Source organism: Anser anser (assembly GCF_964211835.1).
Source record: "Anser anser genome assembly, chromosome: 2".
Lineage (NCBI taxonomy): Eukaryota > Metazoa > Chordata > Aves > Anseriformes > Anatidae > Anser > Anser anser.
In genome coordinates this window covers 117,753,884-117,775,826 of record NC_139721.1, presented here as the reverse complement: position 1 = coordinate 117,775,826, position 21,943 = coordinate 117,753,884, and the positions used below count along the sequence as shown (strand labels likewise).

Sequence of the window (21,943 nt, the reverse complement as noted above, 5' to 3'; positions counted from 1 at the left end):
TTCTGCTAGGCTTCCATTTTAAACTAATTGTATATTGGGGTATACAGAATATAATTTTAAAGACAGATTTTTCATTCCCAGCCTGCAGAAGATTCCATTTTCCAGCTGCTGGAAAACATTGTTAGCTGATCCTGTAATGAACTCTCTCATGTAAGAATTGCCTCATTACCATTAAATGTTGCCAGCTCTTAGATTTGTGTTCTGCTTCATAAGTTCCAAAAAGCAGACCAATGTATTTAGGAGCTATTTCCCTGTCTTAAAAGGAACCAGAGTCTATTCCAGGACCCAAGCCAGCTCCCTTACAGTTTAAATGAAGACATATTGCTGAATTTATTTCAAAAGATGAAGAAAAAGTTCTTGCAACACAGTCTTCTTTCTTTTTTTCTTCCTTCTTCCTTTTTCCTTTCTTCCTTTCTGAACAAGAAGTCATACTTTTTGTGTCTTTGAAGAACAGTGAATAAGCCCAGCAAAATTAGACTATTGTATGTGCCTCCTAGTCAAGTATTAACATTATGATCAATTTTTTCCCTCGGTGGAAGGCAATAAAGGGCCAGAAGCCATTCCCTCTGATTCTACATACCGGTTCAGTAGGGATCAATTCACTACAAAGAAAGGTGGAGCTGCTGTGGAGGGAGTAATGATGTCTGTGGGATTTCTCCCTTCAGTTGTTGATTTGAACATAATCCAAGCCAGTGTTAATCGCTTTAGGTCAGCTCTGTGTTGCCTGACTTCTGTAAAACAATGAAATCTCTTCCAAATCGTGATGGGTGGTTGCTACACAGTATGTTTACAGCAATTTTTCACTTTAATAGGCAGCCTGAAATATCGAATAGGAAAAAGAGGCAATTTTCTTTTCTTACCTAGAAAGGCAGAACAGTGCAACAAATTTGTACTGGTATTCATGTTGCATATGGCCATAAGAAATAATAGAATGAAATTTTCTAGGGGCTGCAAAGGCACTTCACCAAAATTAATTCACCAAGGAGAACAGTTACAAACTGTGTACCTTTCAAACATCTGGGAGATTTGCCTGGGCAATACACTATGTTGGGTCTTAGTGGACAGTGTTACATTCATGTTGAATTTCACTTACAAATCTTTTTGAAAGGAGGTGGAGAACAGAGAAAAAATATATTATGCAATTGGTGGTTTCATTTTCCATGAAAAACTGGCAGCTTCTATCATGTCCAAGCAGAGGTAAACAGATGAAAAGGTCAAATAAATAATAATCATATATATGATTATACATGTATGTAAATTAAAACATGAGAGCTTCCAGTATCTAATTTATCTATTGAAATGCTGCTGTCATTTTAAGAAAGGAAGTGCCCTAGAAGGATCAGAAGAGAGTATCCCATGGCAAACAACCAGAATTAGATGAGTTCAAAGGTACAAGAGGATATGTATTCATTCTTTTCAAGGGGAAGCATGCAGCTGTGTCCTAATAATAATAAATTATTTGATCTCCTAGGGTTATTTTCTTCCTAATCTGTGCAAAAAAGCATTTTTTAATGCTGTGGCCTCTTTTCTTCATAATGTCTTTCAAAACAAGCCACAGTGTCAAGAACCCTTCTTTCCAGCATAGTCCTGACATTTGGTTATTAGTGTGTTCATTGTGTAGGCTCCCTCCTGTCCTGTTCCTGGAGAATTGCAAAGCAGTCAGGACAGCGTACTGACCTAGGAGGTCATGGCTGGACCTGGACTACATGTTTCCCATGTGTTTTGGACAGAGGCGTACAGAGAGGGTAAATGCCAAGTCTGACATTACAGTGCTGGGAGAAGCTTCTAGTCAAGATACACTTAAACAAGCAAACCACTGGGTTCTCTACAGGGAGTTCTTTTATTATCTGAACCCAAAATGCCATTTTGCTTGCTGTGTCCTGGCTAGAAGTAATATACATACAGTATGCTGAACTTCCAAGTGTGGTTATGTCAAAAGTACATCTGTTTTATCCTATTCGTCCATCTCTTGCTGGTCCTCTCAGTTGAAAAAAAAAAAAAAAAGTGGATTTTATTCAAGTCTTTCCTCAGCAAACATGTTAACAATTATCATTTCTTATTGCAAAAACAGCTGAAAAATTTGTCATCCAAACATCATCACCTTATTTTATAAGGTACTTGACCAAAAACTTGCCTGTGCACTTTACAAAAGCAGAGTCCGTAAAGGGAACAGTTCTATCAGTCTGAAGTGCTATTTATACTGTCAGTTGTCTTTTCATAAATGTGTTTTTAAATCAGAGATTTAAATTAATCACTCTCAAACTAATCAGTGAATCAGTTCCAAATCTGGCAGCCAGTCAGTGTTGATACTGGATTTACTGCATGTATATACTCCCAAATTTTGTTTTCACAGTATTTTATTGCAAATATTAAAAAACAAATGCAGTTATCAATTACAAATGAAATCAAACCAGAATAAACCGAAGAAGAAAACTGGTGTATACTGTCAGTAACCTGTCAGTATGGGCAAAAATACCAGCGAGTTGACATCTTGTATTTATTTGCTAGGTCTTCATATAAATAACAGTTCACTTTTTGGAAGTAACGTGCACTTTGTTCATCATTCGAGATTTTCTAAATCATTAGCAGCTTGGCAGGGATTTCAGAAACTGAGCTGAAGAAAATATTCAGGGGATCCTGAATAGTTTATATTAAGATTCCATGCTGGTCTTTTGTTCATACGTCTTCTTATTTTACCAGAAGGCTTCCATAAATTTGTATTAGAGAGAAAAGTCTTGCTTTTCTACTTCTGTGGGACATTTGCATAATGTAACTATTCTGAAATAAAGGTTGAGTAACACACACAGCTGTTGCAAGTCAGTACATTATACGTGTTGAGTATGGCCAAGTTTTCAGTATTGTTTTCAGTTTATTTCCATTTGCCACTCAAAACCAGCAAGGACGGGTTATATTAAAAAAAAAAAAATCAAGCTTAGAAGCTTCCGATTGCAGCTTCTTCTACTCCAGAGTCTGTGTGCGGGATACTTTTGCTTCCTCCCAGAGAGAGACATTAATGTTTGTGGAGGGGTTGTTGGGGAAGGGTGGCAGGACAGTGAGGATGCAGTGAAAGGAAGATGGTGCAGACAAGCTAGTAGGGAAGGTGAGTGACAGATCCGTGTGTCCTTGAGGGGGGGAGGAGGGGGAGAGGTTAGGTGTGGTGTGGAAATGTGGAGGAAAGGAAGAAAAAAGGGCTGGAGTTCGTGTTTTTACTTAAGCAATGTGTACTGTTTGCTGTGCACTTCAGAAAGTAAGAAATTTCCATCAGTGGAAAGATTTTCATCAAAGTGGAAAGAATTTTCATCAGTGGAGTTCTGATACTCTTACAGCTTCTGGAGCTGATGTGCCGAGCTGTAAATTTCTTCTCGGGAGCAATACAGCTCCTAAATGCAGGTCCTAAAAAAGCCATGGTGAAATAAAGGAAGAAAAATGCAAAAAGGAAGAAAAATAAAGGAAGGAGATTCCATATCCTCCATGGAAGGGCTTAGTGGCCAAGACAAGACAAACAAAAAATCTACCATAAAAGAAGAAAACTCTCAGGTTCAAGAGGCACAAAACAAAATCGTGATGCTGTACTGTACCTCTTTCTCCCAGTCCTTTTCATTATCTGAAATACACCTTCACAGACTGGAAACTTCACTAGTAATGATTTTTCTGCATAAACGCCCTACTACTAAGTTCCATTATGTTACGTGTTGTTCTGGGCTGGCCAAGTGTATCCAGGTCAGAGTGAGCAGCACAGCCCCCTGCTTTGAGAGCAGAGGAGTGAGGAATACAGAGGATTGCTAAAGTGGGAGGAAAACTCAGCAGGGAAGGGATTGTGTTCAGGCACAGACCTCATGATGAGGACCACCCTGTTTTTGCACACCCCAGAAATCACAGAACAGCCAGGTTTGGCTTTAGGTCTTGAAATTACATGTGGGCTGCTGAAAGTAAGGTTGCTAATTAACTGTTCATTAATTCCTTTCTGAAAGTAATTTGTTCATCTTCCTTTTTCTTTTTTTTTCTCCTTCCAGTAGACATCTCTTCTTCTATTTTTGTAGCATGAAGATAACCTGCAGGGATAAATGGAAATTGGGTTTGTGCCCTTATTTCTACAGTAATTTGGATTGGTGTTGTATCGCTGGTAAAAAAGAAAACAGAAAAACTACATAGCCAACCTAGTTGGTTGGCATTTTTAAAAATGATTTAGCCACTTTTTACTTGTTTAATTTGGACTTCTTTTTGATGTTTTAATTCTTTAATTCTTTTCTTATTTTCTTTACCTTAATTTTCACATTCAGCTTATGCATATATAATCACTTAACGTAAACAAAACATAGATTTCTTCCAATGGTGATTTGTAACAGTGGTTTAAAATTGAAAAGAAAAGATGGTAATCTGGAAGAATAAGTACACTAAGGAATATATATCTGCAGGACATAGAGTTACAGAATCTTAAAATCACAGAGTGGTTTGGGTTGGAAGGGACCTTGAAGATCACCTCATTCCAACCCCCCTGCCATGGGCAGGGACACCTCCCACCAGACCAGGCTGCCCAAAGCCCCATCCAGCCTGGCCTTGAACACCTCCAGGGATGGGGCATCCACAGCTTCTCTGGGCAGCCTGTGCCAGTGCCTCACCACCCTCATAGTAAAGAATTTATTCACTATATCTAAACTAAATCTTCCCTCTTTTTGTTTAAAGCCATTACTCCTTGTCCTATTACTACTCCCCTGACAAAGAATCCCTCTCCTGTTTTCTTGTAGGTCCCCTTTAGGTACTGGAAGGCCACTATAAGGTCTCCCCCGAGACATCTTCTTCATTACTCTAACCTATACTCTTCAGTGCATAAGCTTTGTTTTTCTAATTGAAAGACTTGTAGGAATTCCACATCTGCACATCTGTTTAGGTAAAGCTCAGGAAATCTGAACATTAGTTCAGCTGAATGCTCTGAACTGGTAGACAGCCAACTCAATTAAACAGCTATCCTGATAAGGAGAGGCAAAAATGCTTCTGAAAAGACTCATCATGGCATAAAGTGCCCACTAAAGAAAAAATTCTCCAGTAAGGAGATTACTCACAGCATTTCATTTTTCTTTGGCATTTATTTCCTTCTTATTGCTGGAATCTCTTTTCGTGATTGAAGTGAAGTTTGGCGTTTCACGCTGATTTAAAAGCTTGCTAATACTAATCTCCCTGTGTCACTGAATGAATACATCCCTGCTAAGTAGTTTCACTATCATTAAGTATAATTGTGCTAAACTAGCATCCAGGGAGATGTTCTGGTTAAGAATATCCTGGATAAAAGGTTTATACTATACCAGTGGTTGTTTATATTCACACACAGTTTGGATTTCATGACATTGCTCTGAATAGTTACTTTGATTTTAGGTAGATATTTTCCAAGGATATGAAGTCTACATAAGACTGAAAATTACTGTAGGATACCGATGTATTTGGAAGGCAAATTGTCATTCAAGAGAAGATATGAAACTTGTAAAATTTCTGATAGAAAAATAATCTATTTGAAAATCTTCAAGTATTTATTGTGTACAAAGGAAAAAAAATGTTTTCCCCTTTCTTTATGATGTATGGAGGAAGTCTGATGCATTCTACACGATGCCGGTCATTTCTGCTTCTGTGTTACATCAGAAATTCAGCCCTTGCCTGTGAGATTGTTTCCCTGGATGACTGTGTAGAAATATCGTAATCATGACAAAAAAAAAAGTAATCTGAGCAATAGTTAAGAAAAGGAATGTGTAGTTGCTCTTCAGAGTTGTGGGCAGGGAAGTGTTTCCACATCAGCATCTTCTGGAGCAGGATAGCTTGCTTTTCACAGCTAAGTCAGCAAAATGGTCCTGGTTCCTGGGCACTGCTATTTCATACCCCTGTTTTGCTAAAAAAGATGTGTGTCCGTTGCAGGCTGAGGTTTGGCAGAATCTTGCTTCTCCAAGCGCTTGGCTCTCTCACTGGGTGAAAATTATCTACAGTGTTGGTGTTTCTTTTGCTTCCTCTGAGCACTGTGCACAAGATAGGTTTGCTGTAGAAATTCTTCAAACGATCCTTGTAAGAATTAATGTTGGAAGAAGGTCTTTTCCTTTTTGAGCTGTTACACTTAATTTCTAATTAGCCCACAGTGTCAAGGCTAATATGATAATTCTGTAGGCCAGACATTTCTCATGAGGAGTAAGGAATAATTTAAAATGGTCATTAGCAGCTGCATGGTCTTGGAAGTAGAAATTATTTTCATTTTATCTATAACTTAGATAATTGTGCTATAGTATTCCTTCAAATTTAGTGCTTGTTTCTGGAGTTGCTGGGTAAAATAACAAGCAGACATCTGTATTGTACCATATGCTTGTTCACCTGTATTTAGAAGGTGGCCAAAGAAAAAATTCAGATAACAAAATAACCTGATGCTTGAGGAAATTTTCAATATAACCAGCATCTGGGGATATTAGTCTATTTGCTTAAGAAGGATTTTTTTTTATTAATTGACCTCCACAAACAAAGCAAGAAGATAAAACTTTGGTTCAACGTCACAAGACTTGCATTGAAAGGTGTTTCAGAGGATTGTCTGAAAAAATACTTTTTGTATCTAATAATTTGTCTCCTAGCCATACTTAATTCTAGCTATTTGATTATCTTTCATCTCATGTCCAGTGAGCTAAACTGACGGAAAATTATCTTGCTTTTTGATATATAAAGAAGGGAAACGGTTCGTCCTTACCTTCCTGCAGAGAATCTGTGTCCAATATTTGCTTCCACTTGTGCTAGATTCCACTAGCACTGAAGTGTTTTAAAGTATTATTAATTCATATTCGTGTGCACACAACAAGCAAATGCATTTTGAAACTATACTGATATAATCTATTTTTCACAGCCTGCTTCAGTCAAAGCACCAGGACTGTGGTGGATGGAAAAGAAAATTGAATTCCGGAATGAGGAATCTCCACTGATCGTACCTCTTCCCAGGCTCTGGACATTCCAACCCAGATACCTGCAACCAAGAAACTTCACAGCGGATTTCGACAATTTAGCAGAGTGATGGACTCTCTCAGGTAATCAGACAAGATGAGCTGTATTCTCTGGAGAGTATTCTCTAGAGAAGAGATTTGGTTTTTTTAGTCACAATGTTGCATCTTAGAGATGACCATTAATTCTGCTTTTACTGCATTGTTACTGCTTTCCTAAGGAATAATATTACCATACAGCAAATTGTTTTTTCACTGACAGCACCTACCTCCCACGTACCACACCTTCATTTGCACTTCTTGGCAACTCCTAAACTGCAGCATGCATATCCTCGTGTAGGCCTGGCATACCAGATGGGATACATTGGCTCTTACTTAAGAGTCAAAGGCAGGTTTTGTAATAGTTTGCTGACGTTTTCATGTGTTAGTAACAGGAGCATGTGATACCTAACTCCTGAGGTACGGCATCACTCCTACTCCCATGCCAAGCTTTTTCTGAACAGGCTTAGCCAGCTGTACAACTGCAACAGTCATTTTTCTCTGATATCTACAGATAGGGACTAGAATAACACTGTCAAACCTCCTTTCAGATCTTGTGAATAAAGATCCTGAATCTGCAAATGTAAAAACTTGAGTCATAGTATCTCCTAATGTCATCATATCATATAACGCTAGTCCTTGGATGATTTAACTTTCTAGTACCACAATATTTCTGTAGCCTTTCAGGGCAGTGTTGAGTAAGGTAATTAAAATTGTCTCAGGGACTAATGACTTTCAATATTTCATTCTTTTATATTTAGTTTTTAATTATTCTTTGTTAATTTCTCTCTGCAAAGGAACACACTTTTCCAGAAAAGAATGAAAGAACGTGTGTTAAAAACACATGGTTTTTATTTTCTTATTTTCATTTTCTTAAGAAACTACTATATTAATGCATCACAGGGGCCATATTCTGACTGATAGATTACTCATCAGCAGATCACTAGAATTGCTCCATGGAAGCTGTGGAATGTCTATCACTGAAAGTCTTTGAGTACAGAGTAAACAAACAGTATGAGAAATGACCTATACTAGGTTCAAGGCAGAGCAGTAGGATATATCATTGTTTCTCAGCCTTTTTTATTGGAAGGACAAGCCAAGCTTTAAGCAAAGAAAGATATATTAGTTTTTGTGATAGTTGTTTTCTTATATAACCAAGCAACATCTGGGCTGAAATTGAATTGTTTGTGCTAAACTTTTTTTTTTTTTAACCAAGATTTTTATTCATTTCTTTGCTTATATTTGGCCTTCTGTTTTGCTAATGTTACAGGTTTTTTAATTGTTCGCGAATGTGCCATCTAAGATCTGAAGAGCAAGTGGTGAAAAACTCTAAAGAAGTGTTGAACTAGATAACTTCTATAAGTCATTTGTATCCATTTGCTTTACAACACTGGTACATGTTTGCAAGTAGATGTTACCTGGCATCCTCCCTGCACCATTCACTGCAGAGTAATAACAGTGAGGATATGAGACTTTCTTCTACATTCCTATTTAAATACACTATAATAAGCTCCAAGGGCAAACATAAATGTTTATTGCTGCAATCTGCAGCCCATTCATCCAAATTTCATTATTTTTATGACCTTTTTTGTAGCAGTTGGGTGTGATGGTTGTAAAAGCAGCAAACTTTGAGGCAAAGGAATTGTCTATAAATTCTCATTTACTTCTACCTGTTTTACTTCTGATGAAAGGTCCTGACTGACAAAATGGCGTGTAATCTGTTTGGTCTAGATGGATGCTGCTTCACAGCTAATATTTTGAGAGGTTTTTGTGAACTCTGAGTCAATATGAATGTCAGCATGGGAAATATATTTAATCTTTCTGCACAGCTGTTTTTATCAACCTTCTCCTCAAGCATTAATAAACAGCTGATAAAGCTCTCAGTGGAATTTGCCATGATGCATACTGAAATGGGTTTGCCCAACATGTCCCTTCTGTTACCTAGTAGAAGTTTAATGCTTTAAACTGGTAAGAGAATTTGAGAAGTCTTAGAAAAATTCAGGAGTGGTTTAGAGGTGGTAAGAGTTCTGGCCTTAGCCCATCATCTCATGTCAAATGAGAAGACAACTCATTTCACTGAAAGCAAGATCATTTTTTAAGACCAGGCTGAAGTTTGCAATTTGATAATTTTTATCAACAGCTGAGCTGCTTCACGTGGAATCTCTGACTCACAAACCGGGGGGCTGTGAGGGCAAAGCACTCCCAACCAGGCTGTAAGCTCAGAAGGGAACCTGTTAGCAGAATAACTTGGTAAATGGTGTTCTAGCCTAATGCTTTGGAAAGAACGGGATGAAAACTTCATCCCCGTAAAATCAATAAGGCATTGCCATTACCTTCAGTACAGTAGGAATTTCATGCTGCAGAGGGAGGAATGTAATTTCAGAGTGACATCTCTGGCAGCAGAGACTGCATGCCCATGATTACCTAGAAAATTATTTTCTAGTGCTTGGGAATTTCTGTTTTTCTCTCAGTCAAAATTACTTTCTAAAAAAACTACTATGTGTAGACAATATTTGTTTATGACACACTGCTATAAAGGGTAGTCTTTGCTATATTTACCCAACAGAAGTGACACAGTGGGACAAATATGCTATTGAGTAAATGATATGTAGGGTGAAAAATTCATATTGTCCTTTGGCTGAAAGGGCATGTGAGTGTTACTGATCTTTGTTCACTGTAGTCATTTTAGAACTTAAAAGGTACTGAGAGAGCACTTCAGTTCTGAATGATGTTGCTTGAGTGAAAAAAGGATAGTATTATAAGTGAACTGATGAATCAGTATTCTGTGGCCTTGAAAGTGATATCACAAGTGACAGGTGTTTTCCTTTGAACGTATGGCCATATTAATAAATGTCATCTTATAGTATGCCAGTGCAAGCCCTGGCATGACTTCATTGGAGGTACTCTGGATTTGCCTCAGAGTAAATTCACTGGAAATTGTCCTCTGATATCCCTGGTTTGAACTTTCATGTTATTTTTTAAATTTAATTGTGGTTATACAAAGGTGCTGTAATGTGTCAGCTGTAGAAACTAAAGCCTTTTATTTGCAGAGAAGATAGAAATAACGTGCTTGCTTTGCTTTCTAGCCTCCTTTCAGCTTTTGGTACGGAGGATCAAGCAGAATCTAAGAATGGAACTAAGGCTTTTTTTTCATCCTTTCCATTGAAAATGCATGCAGTAAACTATTTTCTTACAAATGTGTTTTATCTATGCTACCTCTATGTACTTGCTCATTGCTGAATAAAATACACGAGGTAATTTTGTGGTGGAAGGCATATAGGTGAAAGATGGAATCAAGTACAAATTGTAATTTAATACTAAACATTTTGAATGATTTGTTATAAATGCTAAATAATGGATACAACTTGCACCTATTTATAAGATCATTAGAGCACTGCAGTTTTGTATAATATCACAACTGGTCATTCTGTGGTTACAGCATGGTCATTTACCAGGAATATGGGGAGGCAACCAAAAGAGTGAATGTCCAGGTAGTGGGGTTGGGAGACAAAGATTTCTATTTTGTCTGCACCATATTCAGGATACGCTGAAATAGATCTGTTACCAAGCCTTTAACAGTTGTAAGTTAGAATCCAGGCCAGACGACAGACAATGTTTTTATATATGTCATCAATATGCAATGAATCAGTGGTGGCAAAATCCGCTTTATAGAATACCAGTGTTCACTGTGTCATAGTGGCCATAACTAGACTGACTGGGTACTGGGCCTTAAACCTCTCACCCTTAGTTGAGATTTGGTCTGTATTTCCAGTTGCCTGAGCTTCATGTCCTATGAGAAGAGAACTCCTTGCAAATGCATCAGGTAAATTAGACATGAATACTATACCTGACACACAAAAATGGATATTAAAGACCGTTTTCCTTTTCACCAAAAGCATTTGTTTCTATTCCAGCAATCTTCATCTCTCTCATACACAACTTTTACTTAATTTCCGATAAAAGGCACTCTGTGTACCCATTTAATCAAGGGAATGAAATAAGTCAGTACTTTTGAATCAAATTGTGATATAGTCAAAAATAAATACAGATGTTTCTGATATTCAGTCTTCCCAGGTGGATAACTGACAGTTTAGGAAAATGTTATTTTCTTGCACTGTTAATAATTTTTTTTATTGAGTGTCATAATAGTTTTATTTACTGAATCAAACATTGTATTGACAGCAGGGAGCACAGTGCACTTCTTGTAAAGTCAGATTGAAGATTGTTATTTAAAGCAGAATCAAAGGCTTATGAAGAAGATATGGACTTAGCTCCCATGAGGTGATAAGGAAAATTGCATTGAGACAACAGAGCAGAAGGTTAGCTTACTGCACTCTGGAATGGAGAGATATGAGAAGCAAAAGAGAACAGTAGTAAATCACAATGTTAATATCATCATGTTATTTCCTGGAATGACCTGGAAAAATTAATGGAAACAGAAAAGTACTATGTCTTACACATGCACTTGAAGCATCTATAGGGTGATAGAATGACCCATATGCTGAGCATGGGCTTTAAATAGAAAAATGGGGGGAGGTGAGGTGCCCTGTTAATTCCAGTAGTGACACCACTAACTCCACAATAAACCTGCTTATTAAATGTTCTCCTGAAAGCATGAAACTTACCTCTTTATTCACCCACAATCACAGCAGCTCAAGAGCTTTCAATAAGTTGATTGTTCTGTGCACAGGAAGTCCTTCCAAATAAATAAATAAATAGCAACCAAAAGCTAAAATGGAGACATGAAGAAAATGGAAGTTTCCTTTTCATTGCGATTTTAAAGCCATCAGAGCGTCACTGGCATGAGCTGATGCCATCTGGGAAAGAGGGTAGCTTCTCTTACAGGATGTTAGACAGCAGCAACAGCTTGAAGTTGCTTGAAGGAACTCAAGATAGACTGGAAGAGTTCTGTAAGCTATGCCCAGCTGGCTTTGGCAAACAGCTCTCCAGAGAGCTGAGTTTGAAACCCACTCCTTCAATATAATGCATGTAAACCAAAGAAGCAATATTCAAGGATAGGGCAACTTTTCCTGCCCTTCAAAAGGCAGTGCGATAGAGGTATAACAGCACAGTATCCTAATCACCCATGTGCACATTCCCATTGCAGAGACACAGGGAAAAAAGTCCCTGCATTTGATACCAGCAGAGGTTGATATCATTCTCATGATACACTGATCTATCCCAGTACTGCAACTCTACTTCTCACATTTTCTCTATGATCCATAGAGTGAGGCAGAATTTCCCAATTATATGCTGCACTAAGTAACCCAAATGCAGTATTTGTAAAGTAATTTTGTTCCAACCATATGTTAAATATTTTCTGACTGACAAATTGTGTATCATTTCTCTATTATGAATATATGATTATGTCTGGAAACTGCATTTGTGCATATTCATTGTATCATATTGATCACAACAGGTAGAAAGCTAACAGAATGCCTTTTCCATAGAAACAGAAGGCTGTAGTGGGAACACTGAGTCTTTTCACAGTGATAAATGGTGCTGACTCTGTGATTGCTCTGCTTGTTCAGTCTCTGGAGGTATCTCTTCACAATAAAATTTCTACTAACATTATGCCCTTTACTTTTTCCTTTCATCTGCTCAACATTTTGGCTTCCATATTTTACACAAAGTAAAAACATTGCATCATTTCTTTCCAAGAGTCCTTTTACTTGAATCTCTAAGCCTGAAATTTTATATTTGCATGTACAGTAGTAGGAAGTCATTCAAAGCAACTGATACTGCTATAGCTGTATGAGATCAAGGTCTGTTCTCAGTTACCCATAAAAATTCAGCAGTAATTTAACTACACTAATGTATAGGTTTTTTGCTTTTTAGAGGAACTCAAATTGATTCATAAATGAGTTTGTCAGAATTAGGAATGCTAAGTAGCGGAGCTCATTGCTACAAGATGTTGTGGGTGCCAAGAATTTATATGGACTTTTAGAGGAATTAGATGAATTTATGCAAGAAAAAAAAAATCATCTGGGTTGGTGCACCTAAAGATACCACTTCTGGTGCAGGAAGTCCATGACATGCAGACTGTTGGAAGATTGTTGGAAGTATCGTGGAGAAGAGGCAGTGTGTGCCTGATCTGCTCAGAGTCGTTTCTTCATGCATCCGCTACCGGCCATTGCAGGAGGCAGGTCTTGACGGAAACGTGCTCAGGCTGGGTATGGCTGCTCTTATGAATCGCTTAAGGCAAACTCTAGGACATACAAAGAGAACCCAGATCTTCTCATGCCATAACTCATGATACAAGAACACAACAATACCCCTTCTGTTTGGCAGAAATGGGTGAGGAGAGCCTTTCACCTCGTGTCAGGCCCTGAGGGCATCCCTCACCCCTGTCTAGCAATTGTACAGCTGGTGGTCATGGGTGGAGAGCTGGGAGGCCTTGGTGAGGGTCTCTTGCCCCCTGTTCACCCAGAATCTGGTTTTAATCTCAAACTCTGTCTCTTTGGACCTCAACCAATGTTGCAGCTGCATCACAGCCATGCCCGTGCTTTGCTGTGGACCCTGCCAATGCATACACGGGCCCTGACCCATGAAAGGACTTTGCAGCCTGACCCCAGACCTGCCTCATCACCCATGGACTTGCCTAGTGACCTGGGCTCTGGGCAGTGTCCAGTGACCCCCCTTCCCTTCTGCCCTGCACCCTGCATGGGGGCAGTGGGACGGGGCCTGGGTGGTGAGGCCGTGCCCCACCAGCCTGCGGGTACACAATAGCTCACAGTTTCTCATCTCTTAGCTTTCTCTCTCACGTCTTTGCTGTGCCTCACCAATGTCTGTAGCCCACTGTGAGGTCTGATACGCCGTGACCAGTTCGGTGACCCAATCTGTGATCTGTTCACCATTGAGCATTCCCCAAATAATGGAGAGGTTGGTGCTTTCTGCACTGTATGTCTTTTGTATATCTTCAGCTGTGGGGCACAGGCACATACCCCAGCTGTCACCCTCTACATCACATTGCCTCCTTGCCTCCTTGCTGTGTGAATCTAGCACCTGTGGTTCCACACACTGGGAGAAAAGACAGTAGGTCTAATAGTAATATTATACTTATAATTCAGTTACATCTTCACAGAGATTCTCTTCCAGGAGTTTATAAGGTTGAAAGTTACCATGCCAAACACAAACAGTAGGGGTATGTATGTATGTACATGGCTGCTCAGTGAACTCCAGCAATGATGGTAAAGGGATGGTAAAGTGACTATGACATGTCTTGTTGGGGTTCCGTAGATTTCCAGGGGTTTCTTTTGACTGTACACCGGAGAAGATAATCAAATGGCCTGGGCTGAAACATGCCTTATGGTACATTTGAGGCAATGCTGGGTTAATGAAGAAGCACACACCAGCAATCAACAGATTGTCCATCAACATACGCAGTGTTCAGATTTGAGAAAAGTTAATAACATGCTTTGCAGTTGGAATCTGTTCATCACATTTGACTCATGAGAAGGAAAATCTGTGGCAGGTTTTCTCTTCCTGCCTTCCTTCCTTGAGAATTTAGTGTCAAAGGAAGCTAGGTTGGCAACCTTGTCAAATGATCCTTTCTGTGCACAAGCACATAATTCAGGTTTCGTCACCCTTTCCTGTCAACAAGTTTCAGTGCTGTTGGTGAAGGATCATTTCTCTGTTACCTTCTGCCTGTGCTAGAATTGAACCACGTCCAGGCTCAGGATGAGAAAGTACATATAGTAAATGATTTAGACAAACTGCGTCCCTCAGAGAAGAACCATCTTACATTAATAAAATTTTAATGGTTAATGTTGCATCTGCTTTGTAATTTGGTTCTTATAATTTTTGTTTTAATAAAAAAAATCAATTTATCGATCTCTTCAGTATGGTGCTGTTCTGTTTCCACCCTCTTTATAACTGTCATGCTTTTTTCTATTCCACTTAAAAATGTGGAACATTTTTCCTTCCTTCTCATATTTGCATTTTACTGGGTCTAACCTCGGAATCTCATTTGCTTCTCTCTGGCTGATGAATTGATGTTTCAGATCTTTTTTTTTTTTTTTTAAAGAGCAAGTTGTTTTTTTCCTCTTAAGTCATCACATGTTGATTCATTTGTATTTTTTCTCTTAAGTCTATTCCTGTTTTCTTTTGTTTCTATATACTCCCCTTGTATTTTGGGTCAGAAGCATTATAAATAAATTAATGATTCTTTCCCTGTCTGCAAGGATAACTGCTTATAGAAGTCTGGTTTCTAATTCCTTAGAGTTGATTAGGGACTTATGCCTTGAAGCATACATCCCAGCCTGTACCATTTCTAATGAATGTTCCCATTATATGCTTATGTGTCCAATCTTCTTTTGAATCTGACTAACATTTGACCTCTGAGATGGCTTGCAGCAAAAAATTCCACATTTTAATCACTTCCTATTTCATTCTAAAAAAAAAAAAATTTACTTCTTTCCTGTGTTTCATATGTCCTGTGGCTTGGTTCTTCTGCTGTATGGAGTAAAAGCAATAAAAGCTCACCCTTTCTGTGCTGTACCCTATTCTTCTATACTCTTTTATTTCCCTCTGTGTCTGTCTCCTGCCTACTCCAAACAGTTTGCAACTTTTCGATCTTACTTCATACAAAAGCTTTTGAACTCATGACCATTATTGTTGTATCTTTGCATTTCTGCAGCTGTTTTTTGTGAGATGATGATACATCTGGCTATGGGTGCTCCCGTTTAAACACATCCTTAGGTTCTAAAATAGAAAATAAGACTGAAACCACTGCTCTGTCTCATTCTCCAGGCACACTTTTTTGATCATCCACTCATAATGTGAGCAATCTTCTCTGCTTGGTGTCTTTAAAGTGGCTGTATATCATCAGCACGAGAGATCCAGGCTACCCAAACCTGACAGCTAATTCAATCCTAAAATAATTTTTAGAGTATGTAAAAAGCAGAAAGAACAGATTGACATGCAGCTTCTAGGAAGAGCACCCTTTGATATTTAAGCAGAGAAAGCCTGTACCAATAATAATTTTCCAGAATACATTTTCTGAGTGTCTTTTTACTTTCAAATGCCATTCAAGTCTGGCATTTGCCAATTTACTACATGAAATTCAGGAGCCCGTTGGCCAAGCTTTTATTCTAAACTCTAAACTGTCATGCTGATTCTTCCTTTTGCTTTATGTAGGTTTCTAACACATTCTTCTTTTCATCTGATCAGCACAGAAATGAACTGGCCTGGGAGGTAGGCCTTTAAAAATTGAGTCTTTTATGAAGTCAGGTATGTTTTTTTTCAATAGATGTTAAGCAGCTGAACTATTAATTGCACTTGGAGTTCAAGGTGCTCAGCACTTCTTGGTCCTTACTCTCCACTGGCTTTCAGATTACGTATATGCTTTCAATTAGATCCTGTATACACTGTCATTAGTAGGATTCACACTCTCTGCTCTAGGATAAGTCACATTTCATACGCTCACAGTATCTTCTCTCTTTGCTTGCTTACTTCACCAGCCTCAAATCTGATGTCTTCGCAAAGATGAGAGAAAAAAAATAAACAAAAAAAAACAACAAAACAAAACAAACAAAAAGAATTAGCTAGCATTAGCTAGCAGTACTGTCCATAAACAGTAAGCTAGTTTAGGTCTCTTAGGACTAGGGGAAAAGAAGGGGGCAAGGTGACCCCTTATACAGCCAGTCACAGCCCCCTTCCTTTCTTCTGTGGTGTGTAGCAATGTTTTCAAGGGATGTGTTCCTTGGGGATCATTTGGAAAGGCTTCAGAGAAGAAAAAGATTATAGACTATGAGAAGATGGGAGAAAAGGTCAGTTATTTTTTCTCAGCTGTTGAATTGTCTTGGGAATGGTAGCTGTATTTAAAAAAGCAAAAAAAAGAAAAAAAAAAGTTTTGCATAGGTATAAAGCCACAAGGAAAAAAAGCAGAAGATACTGCACATTTGAATAGCAATTGCACAGCAGGTTTCAATACCAGAGGTATGTTACTAGAGGATGCTACTACCAGTTTAGTGAACTATATTTGAGTCTTCTTAATTTAAAGGAGAAAAATGTATGTAAAGTATGACTGAATGCATGTTAAATTCCCCTGTTACCTTTCTCTAGCCTTATATGAGAAATATTTCAAAGAGCATCTGCAAAGTGTTCAAGAGTGAATTGCTGGAACCAGACTCGGTTTGATAAAGACCTTCTCTCCTGTTTAGGTGTGAAGAAAAGGAAGGTATCTCAAAAGCAAGTAACATTTCTGGCTCTTACTATAACTGTTCTGATAAGATTTAAAATAATAATAATAATAAAAAAATTCTAGAGACTGTTATGGGGATCCTAGTAAGATATTATGAGTCTCTTAACCCCAAGTACTTCTACAGATTTAGTCCTTGATGTCCACTATGCAGTTTTTGTATACTCTCAAAAAATAATAGAATCATTAAGGTTGGAAAAGACCTCCAAGATCACCTAGTCCAACCATACCCCTACCACTTATATTACCCGCTAAACCATGTCCCTAAGTACCGTGTCCCATGTACCAAGTCCATCCTTTCCTTAAACACCCCCAGGGACGGTGACTCCACCACCTCCCTGGGCAACCAGTTCCAATGCCTGACTCTCCTTCTGAGAAGAAATGTCTCCTCATTTCCAACGTAAACCTCCCCTGGCACAACTTGAGGCCATTCCCTCTTATCCTATCACTAGCTACCTGTAAGAAGAGGCTGACCCCCAGCTCCCCACACCTTCCTTTCAGGTAGTTGTAGACAGCAATAAGGTCTCCCCTGAGCCTCCTCCTCTCCAGACTAAACAACCCCAGTTCCCTCAGCCGCTCCTCACAGGACTTGTGTTCCAGGCCCTTCACCAGCTTCGTAGCCCTTCTCTGGACACGCTCCAGGGCCTCAATGTCCGTCTTGTAATGGGTTTTCTAGAGTGGGTTTTCTAGATAATCTGACCTTGTATGTCTCTGACTAGGTCTTAAATGAACAGGATCATTAAAGATAAGGATTGTACTGTATTTCTAAGTGCTGTCCAGCTGAGGCAGACCTCCTGTGAAAGTGCATTTGCATTGGACTCTTCTGAGTAAGAGATGGAAAACATTCAGATGAGTCCTCTTCAGAGCTGGAAGATTTGTGTATGTGAGAGAGAAAAGGCTAATGAGAAAAGGTCCCCTTCACTGCAGTGCTTGGAGGGGGATGGATCCGAGTGTTTTCTGATGGCTAGCAACTTAGTGTGGTTTTAATGGTCTGTTTTCCTGTGTTTGAAGGCAAAATTGAGGCTACTTACTGCACAGCAACTCTATAGGAAGATTAATTGTGCAGGGCAGACAACACCGTGGGGCTCTAACATGTTAGACCCTGGATGCGAGTTAGAGGTGCAAAGAAGCCAAGCTTGCTGCTTGGGAATCTGGCAGCCGATTTTGGCCTGTCCTTTCTAACCCTACGGCCCTGTCAAGCACCATAAAACTAACTCACAGCCCATCAGTACAGTGAGAAAGATGTTTTCATGCTTCTTCGAGGCATATATAAATAATTAGTTGATCTTTCCTATTCAAACAGAGTTAATAGTCCCCAGCATATTATGTGTTTAGCAGACAAAGAAAACACATTGGATTTTTGTTATCTAACTCTAGTATGGCTTTTTGCTGCTATGTGTGGGGAGCTCCTTCAGGAAGAACTTGGTAGGAAAAAAAAAAAACTTTATTTGCTTCATAATCCTTTAAGATGAATATAGAATTGCCTGGGCTACAATGCAAGAATAATTAGCAGTGAAACACCAGTGGTGAGAGAGGTATCAAATAGGATATCAGTGGATCAGTACTGGGTCTGGTATTAATTAATGAAAACACTAATTAAGGTTTCTATTAAACAATCTGGAAGATAAAATGAAGCATGCATTGATCAAATTCATAAAGGCCAAACCAGCTACAGAATGATTGATCAAGAGATTTTAGAATAAGAGGCAAAATTTAAGTAGGGTGAGATTTTAATTTAGATAAATGTTAAATAATACACTAGAGGGTGACACTTTATAAAATGGAAAGCTGCTGATTAAAGATTGGTAATGCAAAGAACTTAGGAGAGTGGGTAACAAATGGGGCACGAATCCCAGTACCATGGAGCTTTAAAAAGACAAATAGCTGTCCTTACTGTGCAGAGAGGAAAAAGGGAGGTCGCCTGTAGGACAGTGGCCACAGGGATCTCTGTTTTGTGTTTCCAGTGTGGTAATGCAAATGGAAAACTTCAAACTCTTGTCCACATTTAAAACAAACAAACAAAATTATTATTATTATTAATAATAATAATAATAATAATAATAAAACACCTCTGCAATTGTGACCTCAGGGGTAGATGGTAAAGGAATAAAGTTTCCGAAAAGAGTGAAGAGCTGATAGAGATAAGTGTACACAGCCTCCAAGAGGCACATGAGCATGGTGTGCTCTGCTGACTGTCCACCTTTCAGCCATATGGCACCCTATCAGGCACCTGCATCTGATCCATCGATGTGTGTTCCTGTACTTGGCAAATGCAATGGGTGGAAGATTTGTTGGTCATGGAAAATTTAATCTAAGTGTAAAAGTCTCAACCCCCATCTACCCCTTCATCAACCCATTCCTGCCTGCTACAAAACTGAATTGGCAGTATCTTCTGATTGGTGGGGAAGGCCGGTGAACATGTGTAACTTAACCAAGGAAAGAAGTTTTGAGAAATGTATGTTGCTGTTGAATTTTCTTAGAACTGTGGTCTTTTTTTGAAAAGTGATTTCATCTAGATTGAGGCCCTGGCAAAGTCAAACTACCATCACTGGCTGTTGGTTATCACAACTTGGTATTCTTGGGGAATGAGATGCCTCTAGGAAGGAAGAGGGGAAGCAGACTGCTGCATGCATGTGTGGAAGAGGTGAGAGATAGAAAAATTTCAAAATACTTTGAGATTTAGGAGGAGTTATAGACCAACTATCTGGTCAAACAGCGCCAAGCTAGCAGTCTGCAACAAGACGTACTATATATAGTTATTTGTGTGTCTGTATGAATGCATGTACACAAAAATGCTGTATTATGTTTAAGAGAAACATTATAAAAACTCAAGTAAATATTATATGTTAGCACTACACCAACAATGAATCTATACATTTGGGAATCAAAGTGATGACATTTTAAACTCTATCTTCTTTCTTTTTTTCTTTTTTTTTTTTTTGAAGCTCTTATTTTTATGCAGAATTGATGCTATCATTTACGTGTGCTTAGGACTTAATAGTAATAGCTTGTAATTTCACAAAACTTTAGAATAGCTGAGGTTGGAAAGGACTCTTGGAAATCATCTAGATCAACCCCCCTTGCTCAAAGCAGAGCTAGACCAGGCTGCTCAGGACTGATTCCAGTCAGGTTTTGTGTATCTCCGGAGCTGAACCTTTCTGAGCAACAGGTTCCAGTGTTTCATCACTATTGTTATTAAAGGGGGAAGGGAAAAAAAAAAAAAGAAAAAAATGAAATCTCTGTACTTTGGTTAGTGTCCATTGCCTTTCTTCTGTTCATGGGGCACTGCTGAAAAGTCTGGCTTCCTCTTCTTCATTGCCCTCTCCACTCTTACCCCAATCCCACCGGGTATTTATGCATATCAGTGAGATGGGAGCTTCTCTTCTCTAGGCTGAACATTCCCAGCTCTTTCAGACTCTCCTCCCACAACAGATGCTCCAGTCACTTAATTATCTTTGTGGCTGTCTGCTGGGCTTGCTCCAGTATCCCCATTTCTTTGTTGTACTGAGGAGCCCCTAACGGGATGCAGAACTAAAATGTCCTGCTTCATTAAAACATTAGAAAATCTAGATCAGCGATGCATATTGAAGACAGAGTTTGCATCATTCAAAATGAAAATGGAACTGGACCAAGTGTTTACTAGAACCGAGCAAATACATCCTGCGTGCAAGAACAGGAAATGATATGAGTTGAAAATCTTATACTAAGAGCTATGTTGGAAATCATTGCTATTTATCAAAGCAATAAGGCATGTGGAAGAGTGGAGGAAGCAAATTCTTATTGTGACAGTCCACAAACTCAAAATGCATACAGGATATGCCTAAAGGAGCCAAAAGCCATGGCTTCATTGGGACAGAGAAGTCTTGGTCCATGGAACTTAGAAATGAAATGACTGAGACAGCAGGATGACAGGAGATGGCAAAACAAACAGCTCATGATGAACAAGATCTTGCTACCTGCCCAGCTACTACCAGCTTGCAGTGAAGTAGAAGAACAAAATCTATATTTTTTGATCAGCTGCTTCATATGTGTGTTTTCAGGGTGTGCCTATATATAAATACGTGTGTGTGCATCTATATATCTATATACATATATGTAAATGGATATAGATCTCTCTAATTTTGCATCCAAAGAGAAGAGAATTATTTACCCCTTTTACAACAGGATCTGGTTGCTCTTTTTGGGTTTTGGCTGCTATATTGACATATTTTTATTACTGTCATTAAAGATTTTTGTCATACGGGGTGGGAGTTGTCTATGTGCTGTGTGAGAGCTGCTAAATTCACCTGGACTGATACTGTATGCGTTTGTTAAACAAGCAGGTTGATGTTATTCTTGCTGATGCTGGATAGTTGCCATACCAGAGCTGAGGGCCTTATTCTCTGTTGTTTACTGTTTTCTGTGCACATAATGGATCACTATTTTAGTGATAAATTGAGTTCACTTGTAGGTGGTTCTCTTTTCCCTTTTAAATATTGTGGCATGAGAAGCCAGTGGATTTCTTTAACAAAAGCACAGTGTACAACAGGAAGAAACAGTTCAGATTTCTTTAATAAAAACAGTGTACAACAAGAAGAAACTGTTCTTTCAGGTGTCAGAATGCTCGTTTGGAATTTTTTGTCACATTATTTTGGACTGGGGAAATGAGAATTTTTCACTAAACTCTTAAACTAAAGCGTTCTGACAGCTGATATCATATGTTGAAAGCTTGTCTTTGCTTTCCTTGGCTTGTTACTGCCTTTCTTAAAGG

The 21,943-nt window shown here is 38.7% G+C and overlaps 1 long non-coding RNA gene across 2 annotated transcripts in view; it reads left to right on the top strand.

Annotated features, from left to right (window-relative positions):
• Positions 1 to 20,392, top strand: part of LOC310893765 — a 30,253-nt gene extending 9,861 nt beyond the window's left edge. The window contains exons 3-4 of one of the 2 annotated variants that reach the window (XR_014579274.1): positions 6,863 to 7,040; positions 10,079 to 20,392. This is a non-coding gene — a long non-coding RNA (uncharacterized lncRNA). Of the gene's footprint in view, positions 1 to 6,862; positions 7,041 to 8,262 lie in introns of both variants that reach the window. The other variant, XR_014579275.1, reaches the window with a different exon arrangement.
• The last annotated feature ends 1,551 nt before the right edge of the window (positions 20,393 to 21,943 follow it).